Source organism: Hibiscus syriacus, unplaced genomic scaffold (genome assembly GCF_006381635.1).
Source record: "Hibiscus syriacus cultivar Baekdansim isolate YM2019G1 unplaced genomic scaffold, ASM638163v2 tig00111779_pilon, whole genome shotgun sequence".
Lineage (NCBI taxonomy): Eukaryota > Viridiplantae > Streptophyta > Magnoliopsida > Malvales > Malvaceae > Hibiscus > Hibiscus syriacus.
Genome location: NW_024063176.1, coordinates 2,145,200 through 2,161,686, shown reverse-complemented (window position 1 = coordinate 2,161,686; position 16,487 = coordinate 2,145,200). Strand labels below are relative to the sequence as shown.

Here is a 16,487-nt window from a genome sequence, read left to right as displayed (position 1 = left end):
ATGATCGAGTTTTTCCGGTCATGAGAACTTCAAAAGATTAAACCACTCACTGTTACTTCGGGATAAATGAGACTTGAAAAATCTTCGAATGACGGGTCTGCTCCCTCTTGTTCAGGGAGTAGAATTTGAATAATTTTCTGCTTACGGGTTCGCTCCCTCTTGCTTCAGGGAGTAGAACTTGAACAATCTTCTGCCTACGGGTTCGCTCCCTCTTGCTTTAGGGAGTAAAACTCGAACAATCTTTTGTCTACGGGTTCGCTCCCTCTTGCTTCAGGGAGTAGAACTCGAACAATCTTCTGGTGTGATTCTGCTTCACTATTCTTCCATGAAGGCTCAACTTCGAGGGTTAAACCTGAAAATCAAACGTTGTCACTCATTAATGTATGCTTGAAGATTTGAAAAACATTATACTCGAAAAAATTAGAATTTAAGAGAATATTTGAGAATCCATTTCTCTTGCGGGAGCTTGTCTCGCAACAGCTAGATATGAGAATCTTCTTGGACTAGGCTGCCATCTGAACATCTCTCTTTCTAAGACCTTGAATTGGTTAATGACTCCTCGTGCACATTTTCTTTTAATCAATTGATCCACTTCTTTGTACTCGAGAACCTTCAATTTCCTCTCACATCTGATGATCTGATAGCTTGCTCCAACGCTCTTCCGAGAAGGCTTAAAATGGCCCGAATGACTTATCACCTTGGTGTGAAAACATCCTACCCGAAGGACTTATGGATGACCCGAAGGATTTAATCATCATGCTCGAAAGACTTACTGATGACCCGAAAGGTTTCAACATCCTGCTCGAAAGACTTACTGATGAATTTGCTTCACTACTCTTCCGTGAAGGCTTACCAGTTACCCGAAGGATTTAATCATCATGCTCGAAAGACTTACTGATGGGTTTGCTTTACTACTCTTCGGTGAAGGCTTAAAAATTACCCGAAGGATTTAATTACCATGCTCGAAAGACTTACTGATGAATTTGCTTCACTACTCTTCCGTGAAGGCTTACCAGTTACCCGAAGGATTTAATCATCATGCTCGAAAGACTTACTGATGGCACTTACTGATGGATTTGCTTCACTACTCTTCAGTGAAGGCTTACAAATTACCTGAAGGATTTAATCATCATGCTCGAAAGACTTACTGATGGCCTGAAGGATTTAAGCATCATGCTCGAAAGACTTATTGATGGCCCGAAGGACTTACTAAGTGAGAAATTTTGGAAATCGCCTTTTTAGTTTTCAAAGGTTTCATTTTCTTAAAACATCACTTTCTTATTTTTCAAATTCATGTGAAAACATCCTACCCGAAGGCTTTATGGATGGCCCGAATGACTTATCATCTTGCTCTAAAGACTTACAGATGACCCGAAGGATTTCATCATCATGCTCGAAAGACTTACTGATGGCCCGAAGGACTTAAATTATTTACTGGGTAAGAAACCTTACTTGTTTTTCAAAATCTCAAATTTCATATTTTAATGAGAAATCATTCTCATTTCACTTCATAAAAATGACTTAATGATCGGTCCACGTGCCCCGCTTCAAAGCAATGCTTCCTCTTATGGATTGACCCCTGCGTTCTTCAGGTTCTGCCTCATTAAACATGATTCCCTGTATTTGATGTTTAACTTCTACCTTTCAATTGTCAGGATTTTAACATCCTGCATCTTCTCTTTTCACTGGAAGATCTGTCAAAACTATGTGTTTATGCATGAAACACGAATGCAATTAAATGTATCAATGTAATGCATTTTCTTTTATTCAAATGACGTTCTCATGAATGCATAAATATTGATTCAATCTTCATTTGACTCCAGAGTGGTGAGCTTGATCTTCTTCTATTTGATCATTCTTTCAAGGGTCTACTTCATATGCTCGTGTAGCAACTCACGGTTTCCAACTTGCATCTTTGACAAGCCCCCTGATCTTCTTCTTGTCATCTTTGTTTTCTTTCTTTATTTCGGAGAAAGTGTTTTCTCTCTCAACATCTTGCTATAGTAAGAAATACGACTGTGTTGCCCCATTTCCGTCCTTGGCTCAATTATGCTTTCAGAGTTGTTCTTCTAGGACTCTGCCATTGATCAATGCTCAGTTGATTTGCTTTACAAGGTAAGCTCTGCTCAAATTCACGGTCTGCCCCTAACACTTCAAGTTGTGAGGCTCATTCTCAATATCTTCTTGATCTGAATCTTGTCATCCCAACATGATCTGGGTTTCTGGTCATGCCCCAAAGTGGGTACTCTTGGATCTCTTTGTGCCCAACATATCATAACTTGAATGTTCTCATTCTCGTGTCACTACATAGTAGTGTTGTCAAGTAGTTTGAAGGCGTCTCTTCACATTGTCATAAACACTTAAGTGCCTAATTTTTCTAACAAAATGTCTTGCATTTTATACAAGTTGTAATATGTGCCCCTTCTGAATAATGAGATCATCTTCTTCTTGATGGGTAATTGACAACGTCACAAGGAAATTTTATAAGTTTCATTCTTCATTCATTCTGTTCTCTTGGACCATCTACTTCAAGATCGTGGAATACTTCATGTTCTGGCATTGCTTATTCCTTTTCTCCAATAGAGGCATAATGAGTCTCACAAGCTTCAAGGACCTTTGACATTTGAGACTGTCCTGTTTGAAAATGTTTTTCCCTTTTCTCTTATTATAGGGATCAAAGAATGAAAGAATTTTATAAAGCATTGCCCCTTAATTCAGGCTTACAATCAAATCAAATCATAAACATGAGTTCAAAGAATATCAAAAGAATCAATAACTATTTAATTTTTCAGAGTTATAACTCTTTGACAAGTGTCAAAATTGATGGGTTGGCTTGAGGTTGGCTTCCTATTTTTTAAGGTTTCGGCCAACAAACTTACATTTCTTTCTCGATCCTTGCGAACATCACAACATGCCCCTTCTTCTGGCTTGGTATTTTAATCGAATACGGACAAAATGACGCAACTTGCATAATCAATTACTAGACTTTATAGAACACTTCTATTTCAGTTCTCTGAAATCTTCCATTTGTTCAAGCCTCGTAGACTCCTCTAACAAAGGCAGTGCAGAAATATCGATCTAAAAATGAAATTCCTGAGTGCTCGTGTGAAGTTGACTATAACAGGTTTTCCTTAACTCCCTTAGTCAATCTTTACCGAAACTCCTTATTTAGAAAAACTTGATTTAATTTGCCATTGTCTGGCTAGCTGAAATCAGCTTTATTGTAATTTGCCTCTATCGGGCTAGCTGAAGGGTTCGTCCCATCACAAAGTCTTTGACTTGACAATCACAGTGGAGCATACACCAAATTGCCAGGTACCCGATCAAGGTCATGGTTTGAATATAATCTATTCATAAAGCCAGGGCTTTCGAGTTTCCTCTATAACCAATTGCTTTAGCGGAATAGCTCAGCTTTATTGTATATATATAATATCATCACCTTTATTAGGCTAGCTAAATTATGTCCATAAAGCCGGGGCGTTTAACCAATTGCTCTAGAGGGACAGCTCAAGCTTTATTGTATACATATAATATTATAATTTGGGTATACGGGTCTAATTTCTTAAGCTTGTCAAGAAGAACCTGTCATAGTCTAGGTGTTGTTGAAAGTCAGAAAATCTCATCGTTAGAGTTCAATTTCCAAGCAACTGACCTAAACTAGATTCACCTACTCGACTACTCCATCTGTAAAGATCATAATCATCCTTGAACGTCATCAACAAAAGTGTGGTCTATTCAGTTTCGTGACATCATACACAAAAGATGCCCCACGTTGTCCGCTCCTATACATACCTGAATACCAAACCTATTGTTCATCTCCTTATGATAGAAGAAGGCTATATCGGTCCTTGCAATAGAAAGGTATGGTGTTCGATTGTATCTTCTGGGGATAAGGTCAAGGTCCTTGTTTTATCAGGTTTCAACCTTGTCATCTTGTCAAAGATTTATAACTCTAATCATTTAAAGAGTTTTTAATTCAGTTGATATTCAAAGAATTTCAAGTTGTAAATTCGATTTAATATTTACCATCCTTAAAGTAACATGAATTTATTTAAATATCATTATACAAAAAAAACTGAGAAATGATGAAAAACAAGTTCAAACATGATTTTGCAAATGGAATAAAGCTTCATGATAGAATGAAATGATCTCTTCCTATCTAGGAGGCCTCATTACCCATCTAATGTCGTGGTATTTAACTCAAACGGATGTTATATATTGTTCTTTGATGCCCCACTCAAGCTCGTCATCCACTGTTCCACCAATTCCTCTGTTAACGTCCCATTTGCCACAAGCATCTCTATCTCCTTTAACAGCGGCCTACAGTTTCCCGTAGAATGTCCCAATGCCCCCAAGTGGAAATCACAGACACTATCTTGATCATAGCTATGAGCAGAAGGGTCTGGTTGCACTTTCACTGGCCTCGGTGTGAGGTATTGACCTTCAATCAAATGGGGATACATATCTGAGATAGGAGTTTGGAACACTTTCAAAGCATTTTTCGATCTTGGGACTTTCTTTGGACGCCTCGAGTAACCCGCTACCCCTTTTCTTTTATGACTTTGAGAGCTCTGGACGTGACATTCATTCACCTCATCAGCTTGTTCCTTTTGATCGGTTGGGTTTTTAGAAGTGTCTTTCAAGTTTCCTTTGCTGATTGCATCCTCAATTAACTCTCCAGCTGTCATAAGATCCTTGAAGTTATTCATCGACTTTCCCATCATTAACTCAAAGAAAGGAGCTGGAAGAGAATCGTGAAACATATATGATATTTCTTCTTCTAACAAAGGAGGTTGAACTTGTGCTGCCACTCCTCTCCATCTTAGGGCATATTCTTTAAAGCTCTCAGTAGCTTTCATTCTTATCCTTTGAAGGTCATGACGTTTTGGGGCTAAGCCTTTAACATATTGATATTGTCCTAGAAAAGCATCAGCTAGGTTGACCCATGTCTTGATCTGTTCTTTGTTCAAACGGTTATACCATACTATAGCTGGCCCAGCAAGACTATCATGGAAGTAATGAATCAATATATTGTCATTATTTAGGTACCCTTCCATCTTTCTACAAAACATCTTCAGATGAATTAGGGGACAACTAGTGCCATCATATTTTTCAAAATTAGGCACCTTAAATTCATGTGGGATGACCAAATCAGAGACCAAACTGAGTTCTCTAGCTTCTAACTCCTTGTGAGGGGCATTAACAACCTTCATATCTTTAATGGCTTCATTCAACCACCTGAATTTGTTTTCAAATTGCTCAAAATTGATGAGGCTCATCCCTAGGTCTGAGTTAGATGCTCCAGGGCAAATTATCACTCTTGATGTTCCAGTCTGATGAGATTGATTTCCTTTATCCTTCATTTTCTCTTTACCAGCAGCCTGTGGTACCAGTACCTGGATCATTTGATTTGATACGCCTTGCAAAGAACCCGATTCTTGATTCCTTGTATCTTGTTGTGACCCGACTAACTGCTCTTGCAACTGATCTTGTGATCCCTTATGAGATTGCTCCATTGCTTCCATTTGCTTATTCACGATGATGAAGAAGTAGTATGAATGAAAGATCTTGTTATTACTGTCACATAACCTTCCATAAATTATTTCTGTGTTTTTATAATTAATGCATGTAAAATGCTTAAATAAATACATGTAATACAAATGCAAATGCCAAATGCAAATACAAAAGGTGTCATTCCAGAGTGACCATCTTAAAACAACTTTCATTGAACACAAAGGTCTCGATACATCAAACAAACTTTACATATAACGGACAACTTTCACTCCGAACTTTTCTATCTCCTTCAAAAGCCAATTTAATTTCCACTCATGCTCGGGGGTTGAGTTGTCAATCTGCTTTAATTCTCTTGCAAAGCCAGCTAAATCAACCCATTTCTGAGCCACATTGCTTGCTTGGGTCATAACTTTTTTCATGACTTTGTCCATTTTCTCTATCTTGAGTGCTGATTCTCGGAGCTGTAGACACTGCTGTTGAATCTTCCTTGTAAGAAAGTCATTGTGGTTATGAAGCTCTTGCATAAGATCACTATAATCATCCACAATCTTCATCAACTTCTTGTTCTTGGCTCTAACGGCTTCTAGTTCAGCGTCATTCTCCCGCTTATGGCGCTGATATGAGATTTCCATATTGGCAATGGATCTGTTCAACGTCTGAATTTCGGCTTGATATTTTCCCAAATTATCAACAACTATATTGCGTCTTATTTCTGCAATATGTAAATCATGAGAAAACTTCTCGGCTCGACCCTCGTGTACCTTACAATTCCTTCTCCACTGTTCAGCGTCATTCCTCAGTTTAGCGACTCCTGTTATCCACTCATTTAGTACATTTCCCATACCAGCAAATTTAAAAGCCTGATTGATCCTTTGAAAATCATCTCGCATGGCTTCCATCTCTCTGCTCAATTTATCATTTTCACTTCTTAAATGACGAATCAGAGCTTCGTATTTTGGCAAACAATTTTCTTCCTGGATTTCCTTACTGATACCCTTACCTTTGGTCACTGTTGGTTCAAACTCAACAGGATAATCTGTTTTCAAACTGGGTTGTCCTTTCAATTCAAACTCCAATACTCCATGATCTAGAAGAAGTTGGACTCGACGTTTGAAGGTAGAACAATTCTCAATAGAATGTCCTTGAACTCCAGCATGATATTCACAACGAACGTTGACGTCATACCAACTTGGATATGGAGATTGCAAAGGTTTTACATAATGCGGTGCCACTTCTCGGGCTTCTAACAGTTCATCATACAATTCCTTATATGATATTGGGATGGAATCACAATGAGAGCCACCTCTCAACTTGGGTTGAATTGGAGTTTCCATTTTTATTTCCCTTGATGTTGAAAGTAAACTATCAAACACCAACGAGTTCTGACTGCATGGCTTCTTTTCATCCTTCTGAACTTCTATAGTTGCCACTATTTCCTTGGCATTTCCAAACAACTTGTTGATACGAACAATGATTGTGTGTGATTTCTGATACTGACTAGAATCAACAGGTTCTAAAGTAGTCCATTGCGTATCTGACACCTCGAGATTGTTTTCATTGAGTTCTTTCTTTTCTTTTGTAGAAGTCTCTCTTCCTTTGGACAAAACATCTATTCTATCCATCATCTTGGACATTTGCTCTTTTATCTCTCTTATCTCATTGTGCTCTTTGTGCGCCATATGATCTTTATGCACACAACCCTCCACTATTCTCGAAGCTTTCTCAGGATGCCATTTCTCGACTGTGTTATAGTCTGTTTGATCACGAAACCCCTTGTCCGTCATGAAAACCTTTTACTATGATGACCACTCACAAATCAACACCTTTTGAATATGTCATGATCATGCAATGCGAACAAAGAGAGAGAAAAAAAACAATATAGAAACAAGTTAGTACAAATGAGATAATAAAATGACAAAAAGCAACAATAACAAAATAAATAAATTAATGCTAATAAGAATGCAAATGCAAATGCACATGCACAAAGTGTTAATCCTAAAAGTGACCACTATAGAACAACCTTCATTTAGACAACAAGAATTCAGTACACCATGTAGTCAAAATATAAATTGATTCTTCATTTCTTCATTTCCTTGAGCCGTACTCTTCATGGAATCTAATATTGCACCCAAAGTTATCGGCGTACTTTATCACCTTTGATGACGTCAGATGACTTTAAATTGAATCTTGAGGTCTCCATTTTTACTTTCAATACAAAGTGATCTTCATGTCTTTGTGAAGGGTCTTCTTGTCCTTGGTATAACTGTATCTATCTTCTGAACTTGGCCTTCACTCCTTTAAAGGAAGTCTTCAATCAGCTTCAGATTTCTTCATTCATCGGATGTCCTTCTTCATGGATCATCTGAATATCTTTGAACCTCCTGATTTTGACTACATGGTTAAGAATTTCTTGTTTCAGTATGACCAGCCTTCTTATTAGTCAATCACTTGTGAATTAACACCTTGTGATGACATGAAGATGCGAATGCAATAAAATCAAAATAAAATAAAATAGACATAGAGAAAAAAAAATGAGTTAGTACACATAATATCAACAAGATAATAAATATCATAATCATTAAATAAAACCTAATTATGTTTTAGTAGATCCTACCCAACATGATATCTAACCCCAAGCTTTGTTTGAACATTAAAATCCTAACCGCATAATATCTAATTCACATGCTTGCTTGACAAATAAACCTAACCGCATGATTTCTAGTTCGCATGCATTTATTCGAAAAACGAAAATAAATGACTCAAAAAGCTTTTCCTTGTGTACCCTCCTCACGGGACTCTTAAGGTTCGGGTTAGGCTCGACCTAAGTTCGGGCTCTATGTTTACTATATGCCAGGTTCGGTTCTAAAGTAATAGGTTCTCGAATTGTCCTTGCCGGTGCCCCCTTGGGATGCCGAACCCTCAATCCTGGCCCATCACAGGCTTTAGGGGATCGAGTTCAATTTCGAGGGAACACACCTCCTTATGTCCATGCGGAGGTGATTACCATCACGAGGACCATAAGGCGTGAGCTCCAGGAGCGATCTACTATCCCATGCGGAGGTAAAAACCACACGAGGGCATAGTCTCTCACTCCTACTTAAATAGGACGGAGCGAGGTTTTAGCTCATGTTATGATAATGCAACTGTGCAGTGTGTGAGGAAAAGCGAAAAAACAAACAATAAAAACACTCAAAATCAATTCCCAAAATACACAATTAATCTGAAACCATTAACAAACAGATCAGTACAACTATTTATTGGTTAATCATATTATAAACAAAAAAATATTAAAACCAAATAAGGGATCAAAAACCAAATTAAAACAAATTTATAACTTTCAATTGTAAAGACAGATAATTAATCGACTATTGGCCTGACTCTCTAAAAAAATGTCCCCAGCGGAGTCGCCAAGCTGTCGAAACAATTTTTTCTTAAAAGGTGAAAAAAGGTGAGATTTTAAAAAACCAACATTAATTCTTAATTATCTCTTTTTAATTGATTTTTAATTTAAAAACAAATGCGATTTAAAAGACCTCTTGTTTCGAAAATTTTGAATTTCCTTTACGATCGAAAAATACGGTTCGAAGAGTCGCCACCAATCTTTGATTAGGGTGTGATTGGGCACCCAAAACTGCTTTGTCATTTTAAATAAAAATTAATTTTAATTAAAACAACAAATTGAGGTCTGCGTTACCAAAATTCGAGTTCGGGAGTCGGTTACGTGTGGGGAAGGATTAGCACCCCCACAACGCCCTAAATCGGTACCTAGTTGATTAATTAACGTTTTTGCAATGAACTTTACAAATTCGAACTTAATTTGAGTTTTGATCCCATAAAATAAAAATGTAAATTTAAAACATTCAAAAACACTCAAACAAATTAAATTAAAATTATCGAGCCATTTTAGAAAGATAAAGAATGTTCGATTATTTACAAATATCGAGACCAGATCTTAAAAGATATAACAACCTTTTCTCGATAAATTTAAATAAACGAACATTTCCTTTTCTCTCGTTCCCATATTTTAGGTGACAAATTAATTTTTTAAGTTTCACTTCGGGATATACTTTTATTTTAAAATCATTAAAAGCGGACCTCAAATCAGTTATGACTGTCCATTTAAATAATTTTAAATTAAAAGTATATTACCCTTAATCCAATTATGAATATGGTCGAGTTATGCAATGAGGCTATCATGCAATTATGCCAAAATGATGTCATGTAAAGATCAATTAAATAAAATGATATATTACATCTAAATCCATGCTTATGAACCATATAATAACATATGCACACATATCGCCATCATTCAACATTAGGATAAACATACACCTTAAATGAATCCTAACTAATCATACATACATACACATAATAAACTTAAACATGGACTAAAACGAAACATGCGAAAATTAAGAGTGAAATGTCTAAAAAACAGATTTTAAGTACATTTCTAATTAAGGATGAAATCGAATATACGAAAAATATGAGAACTAAAATGAAAAATAAAAGATTATAATCAAGGACTAAAATATACTAAACTAAATATATCGGACCTCGCGCTAATAACTCCTAAAAAACGGTGACTTACGAATAATTAACCCTAACATTTCTAATATAAATTCTAATTATAAACTAAACCTAATCCTAAACTCACAACCCAGCCGTTCCTCTCCTCTTCTCTATCTCTCCCTTCTTCTTCCCCACGCTCGCACATTGCCCAAACCAGAAAAGGAAATCTACCGCTGCTCCATCTCTCGGCCACCACGTCTTGGTGGCTCGACTCCGTTCGATACCCAGACCAAACCTCTAGCCAACAACAGTGTCACTCATTTCCTTGAAACACCATACACGACTGGCTACAATACCCAAAATCAAACACCCGATCGTCACTTTCGATTATTGTATAACTCATAAACAAACTTAAATCGACCCCAAACTCTCTTATTATCACCATTTTAAAGCCTCTCGGACACTCAAGCTTCTAAGGCCAACAAGTTCAACACCAAACAACGACGCATTGCGAGGTAAACTATCTAGATCCTTTCTCTTATTACTATGGTTTTGTTTCGAAAAATTTACAAAGCCTAATCTTATCCTTCTTTTGATATTAGAACACGGACCAAAGAAGAAGAAAAAATGGAGTCAGTATGCCCCTACTTGCATTCAAACAGTCCAGGTAAATCCCTATCCTATTTCCTTATTATTTATTTCGAATGAAAACCTAAATCTATGATTCCTATGGAACTTTTTAGACATATAAAATGTAATTTATTTACTGATTTATTTGAAAGAAAAAAAAAATTGAAAATTGGCAAAGGAAATGCTAATGTACATAATGATAAAGAAAATGAACCTTGAAGGAATTTGCTTTGAATTGCTTTAGTTCGTTGAAACCAGTGAATTTTGTTTCCTTTGATCTCCAAATTGAAGAAGAAAAAAAATGGAATACAGTATATTGTTTTTTGTTTTGCTCTCTACTTTCTGTAAAAGAAAACAATGAAGGTTCTCTTTTTCCGTCACAATGGTTTCTATTTTCTCTCGTTCTTAATCCTCTCTTTTTTGTGATCTCCCCTCGTTGATGTCCCTCCCTGATCGTGTAATGTTATCTTCCCACTGATCCCCATTTCCTTTAGTTTAATCCCATTAAAACTGATGATGGGTGGTTATCTCCTAAAAACAAAAACTGCTAAAAACCGACCCTCAAACTGCTATCTTCTTATGCATATATCTGTTGTCCATTGGGCTTGAATGGGGCCTGTAATTGGTTTGCTTCGGGCCTGCTCCGACCTAGACTCGGATAAAAACGAGCATCTACAGCCATGGCCGACATGAACGACCACGGTGTGCCAAAATAAGTGTGCTTGAATCCCGCCCTTCGAACGTGCCAATCGTTCTGGTAATATTCGTTAACGTCCTCGAGAAGTTTCGATAGGTAGCAGCTCTTCTCTATATTGATCGCCACATTGTCGTAACCGTTTTTCGGGAGGAACAATCGTTTAATTGTTTTAAAAATAGTTACGACTTTTAATTTTGGAAAATGGGTAATTTTGGAGTAATTTGAAATAAATTAAAAAGAATTAAAAAGAGTCGCCATCAACCTTTGGGTTAGGTAGGTCGAATACCTAAAAACGTCTTTTAAAAACAATTTTAAGAAAAATCATTTTTTAAGACAAAAGCTGGCCTGCGTTTACCAAAGATTCGTTTAAAACGAGTTCGGGAGTCGGTTACGCGTGGGGAAGAATTAGCACCCCCACAGCGCCCAAAATTGGTACTGTTTCGCTTACACGTTGTCGTAAATGGTGAAAATCATGAATTAAATATAAAATTAAATTATGATCAATTTATTGAAATTTAATTAATTTGCTTCAAATTAATAACTTAAATAAGAAATTCAAAGAACTGAAATAAAACAAATAAATATTACAAATCAAAATAAAAATAGCAAACAATAAATATTTAAATTTATAAAGACTAAAATAATAAAAAAAAACCTTAAGAATCAAAATAATAAAATTAAAAAATTAAAGGACTAAAATGACACAAACATAAATTTAAAAGACTAAATAGTAAAATATAAATTTGAAGACCAAATATCACAAGATGAAATTTAAAAGACTAAAATGGCAAAAACAAAAACTTTTAAATTTTAAACAATAATTTCAAAAACTTAAAGGACAAAAATAACAAAAACAGAAACTCAAAGGACCTAGATAAAATAAACAAAAACTCAAATGACTAAAATATTATTTACAAGAGTTTAAAGATCCAAAATAACAAAAATAGAACTTAAAGAATTAAAAAAGAAAAAAATAAATTAAAGGACTTAATAAATAAAACAGGGCCCTTTATTTAATCAGTTTATATTGTGTGCTTTGTACTTCACGTGAAAGTATAGCCTTCCTCCTATTCATGTTTTGTTACTAACGAAAAAAGTTGGAATAATTATGGTGTGCATTTGATTTGTTCTTAAAATATTTATTTACCTAAAGCATTACACATTAAAATATATTATGTCGGTGCTATTATAGCTAGAAACTATAATCCCATATATGTTTGGTCAAGTTTCATTATTATTAACAGAATAAATAAATACTAAAAAAACAAGAAACATGAATTATAATTAAACATAAATACTAACTAGTGGCTAAAATAACATATTTACAAATTGCATAGCCAATTTTCGAAAATTAAGGAAAAAACATGAAATCAGTGATTAAAATAGGATGAATTCAAAAATAAAAGGATTAAATAGTAATTAAGTCAAACGTCCAGTAAAGACTAAAATAATCAATTATAAATATTATAACCAAAATCAAAATATTAAAAAAAATAAAATAAGACTAAAATAAAATAACAAACATTTAAAAGACTAACTCATAAATATACATAAATATCGAATAACATAATAATAGGTTTTTTAATAATATACAATTAAGAAATAAATAAACATTATGTATTAATAAAACATTTGAATCGGAATAATAACATTGAAATGAACTAAACAAACAAAACATTTATTTTCCAAACAATAATTAAAGGATTAAAACAAAAGTTAAACAAGTTTAGAAATCGAAACATTAATGATGATTAAATTACGAACATAGGTCTAAATGAAATAAAATAGGAATAAAAAACATAAAACATATATTAAACCATAATATATGAGTAAAATACTAACAAAGTATGAGACCAAAACCAAAGCATAAACACAAAATAATTCAAAACTCAAAATATAATATGAGTAAATTCGATTTAAGGACTAAAATAAGATATTGTAAAATACAAAAGGCCCCAAATGAAATTAACTCAAACCCAATAGATATTAAAGATGATGACTAGAATGAATGCAGAACCTGTGACTTAAAACATAAAATACACAATTTTACACAATAATAAATATTAAGGATGACAATCGAATAATATGCAATTAGAAGTCCAAAATATAGAATAAATACTATAACTAAATTATAGGGACTGAAATAAAATGTAAATAAAGATACAAAATTAGAAACATAAAAATATTGGATTTAGGGACCAAAAATTATTAGCTGCTTGATTTAATGAGAAATCTTGGGAATATATATATATATTTACGTAAGGTTAAAAATCTTGGGAACTGGAAATTTTCATTCCCAAAGAGTTTCTACTTTCTAAGGAAATAACTGGAAGGTACTTAAGTACGTTGGTGCAACCTAGCTATTATGCATCTTGTTTTATCCTTTATGTATTTTCATTTTTGTTTGTGAGAATAAAATTACCGAATCATTACAAAAAAAAATTCAAAATATACATTTACAAACATAATAAATTAAAATACTAATAAAATATTTATTCAGGACTAAATCGTAAATGTCAAATAATAACACCAAAAGTATAGATAACCCATAAATAATATATAAGACTAAAATAAAATGAACATAAATATAAAGGATCAAACAGTAATTTAACCAACTGCAAAACAATGATTAAAATGAAACATTTACAAATATCAGGACCAAATTTTGAAAATCAACAAAAATACATAACACCTAAAATCAATGACTAAATTGAAATTAATAAAATTACAGTGCTAAAAATGAAATAAACGAACATAGGGATTCGGGCACTAAGAATGTAAATAAAAAAATTAAAGTACTTAAATTAAGGAAACAAAAGAATGGAAATGTAAGAAGGTAAAATGTTAGGGTTAAAAGCCAAATATGTCTATGGGTTAGAATAATTATTAGTATAGTCAGAGAGTTAATAATGCAAATAAACCAAAATAAATAAAGGATGGTGACAGTAATACAAATTCATGCTTAAAGTAAGGTATCTTAAGTGTAATTAACCCAAAACTTGATATTTAGGCTAATATTAGCCATTTACGTTTGGTAGCCAGAACCCAAAATGGGTTTTCACTTTTGTTTTTCTCTCTTTCCTGCTATCCTTCTCTCTTTTTTCTTAATCAGGAGGCTTCACGAGAGCCATGAGAGGACTGACCACCGTATATGGTGGTCCTTCTTCACTCCAGCTCTGTCCCCCTAAATGACCATATTTTCCTTCTAAATCGAAACCTAAGGCCAAAAACCTAAAAAAAATTCAATTTTTTTTACTTTTTTTTTCGATCAAACCCCAAAACTAAACCTAACACACCAAAAGCCTCATCTTTTCATCTATTCTTAGCTTTAAACCGACCAAGAAGAGCCTCTCTGATCTCCTCTGACTGACGGCGCTCACCAAAACCGAAGGTAAAAGAAAGTTTCTTTTTCGTTTCTTCTACTATATTTTGAATGAAATTAAAATGCAAGGGAGATGATACCTTTAGGAAAAATATAGTTCTTGAATTTGAAAATTTTCTTCTCTGCATATTGATAATTTTCAGATGATTACAAACTTTTTCGATTTTTTTCTCTCTATTTTTTTTTGTTTTCGTTTCTTTTTTTTTGTTGAAAACCGAGAGCCCACGCTCTTGTGTTTGATATTTTTTTTCTCCTCCCTTTTTCCTCTAATCCTCTGCTTATTTTATGGTTGATATCTCCACCTAATCTTAATGGATGCATCTGCATTTTCTTCATTTTTGGTAGGATATTGACAGGTTAGGTATGATTTAGGTGATATGCTTTTGACTTTGCTGATATTGTTTGTTTGTTTTTGCTGTTCAGTGGCCGACATGGTGATGATGATGTTTCAACTTGCTCAGATGTGACTAGCCTTAGTGACTCGTCGGTGGAGAGGCTTGGTACTGTTATTGATCTGGGTCTGTTGGGTTGCTTATAATTGGGCCACATTTGACCTGCATAAAAATATAAACCTTAATAATAATAATAATAATAATAATATAATAATAATAATAATAATAATTTAATATTTTTTAACTCTGACAAAAAAAAATGGGTGTCTACAGCTGCCCCTCTTGCACATTCTTGTGTTAACAAGAATAGGGCAAAGACGAAAAAGACAACCATTTTTTTTATTCTTCCTTCGTCGTTAGATTGAACAAGTTCTTCTCATTATGAACTTCTTTTTTCTCGTGGATGAGTTCTTATCATTATGAACTCTTTTGGAAATGTTGATCCAAATCCTTTTGCGGTGGACTTAGAAAGAACATGGTTTTCTCATTATGAACTTTCTCCATTAGGACGAGTTCTTCTCATTATGAACTCTTCAGGAAATGTTGGTTCACCTCCATCTGTGGTGAATTTGAAAGGAACAAGTTCTTCTCATTATGAACTTTTTCCTTTATGATGAGTTCTTCTCATTATGAACTCTTCATTGGAAATGTCGATCCCTCAAGCGAGGCATCACTGATTCGAAATGTCGTGAATCAAGTGATAGGTCAAAAAAGCTCTTCTCATTATGAACTTCTTCTCCCTCTATCAGATGAGTTCTTTTCATTATGAACTCTCCATTGAAAATGTTGATGCGAAGTTGAACAAGTTCTTCTCATTATGAACTTCTTTTTCCTCGTTGGATGAGTTCTTCTCATTATGAACTCTCCTGAAAATGTCAATCCCTCAAGCGAGGTGTCACTGATTCAAAATGTCATAAATCGAGTGATAAGTCGAACAAGCTCTTCTCATTATGAACTTCTTCTCCCTCTGTCGAATGAGTTCTTCTCATTATGAACTCTCCATTGGAAATGTTGGTTCACCTCCTTCTGCGGTGAATCTTAATTGTTATTGACTCTCTCTGAATTTCTGTCAAAACATTCAAAGCATTTCAATGAATATGAATGAATGAGCATGTTCCTATTTATAGATGCTTACTGATGTATGCATGATGGTATTTTATTATTATGAACTTTGTGGTCCTGCAAATTTTCATTTTAAATGCATCATTTGTCCTTTCGTTTGCACTCCACATTTTGCTTGGGCTATTTTACGCAAATTCTCATTTCTCTTGTTCCCATGCAAATCCTTTTATGTTTCCTTTTGAACTGCTCATCTTTGTCAGCGTATCAAAATATCAGTGTTTTCAATGTGCTTTCTTTTCTC

General features: G+C 34.4%; 1 pseudogene; it reads right to left on the bottom strand.

Annotated features, from left to right (window-relative positions):
• Positions 1–16,487, bottom strand: part of LOC120170410 — a 35,347-nt pseudogene that overhangs the window by 2,562 nt on the left and 16,298 nt on the right.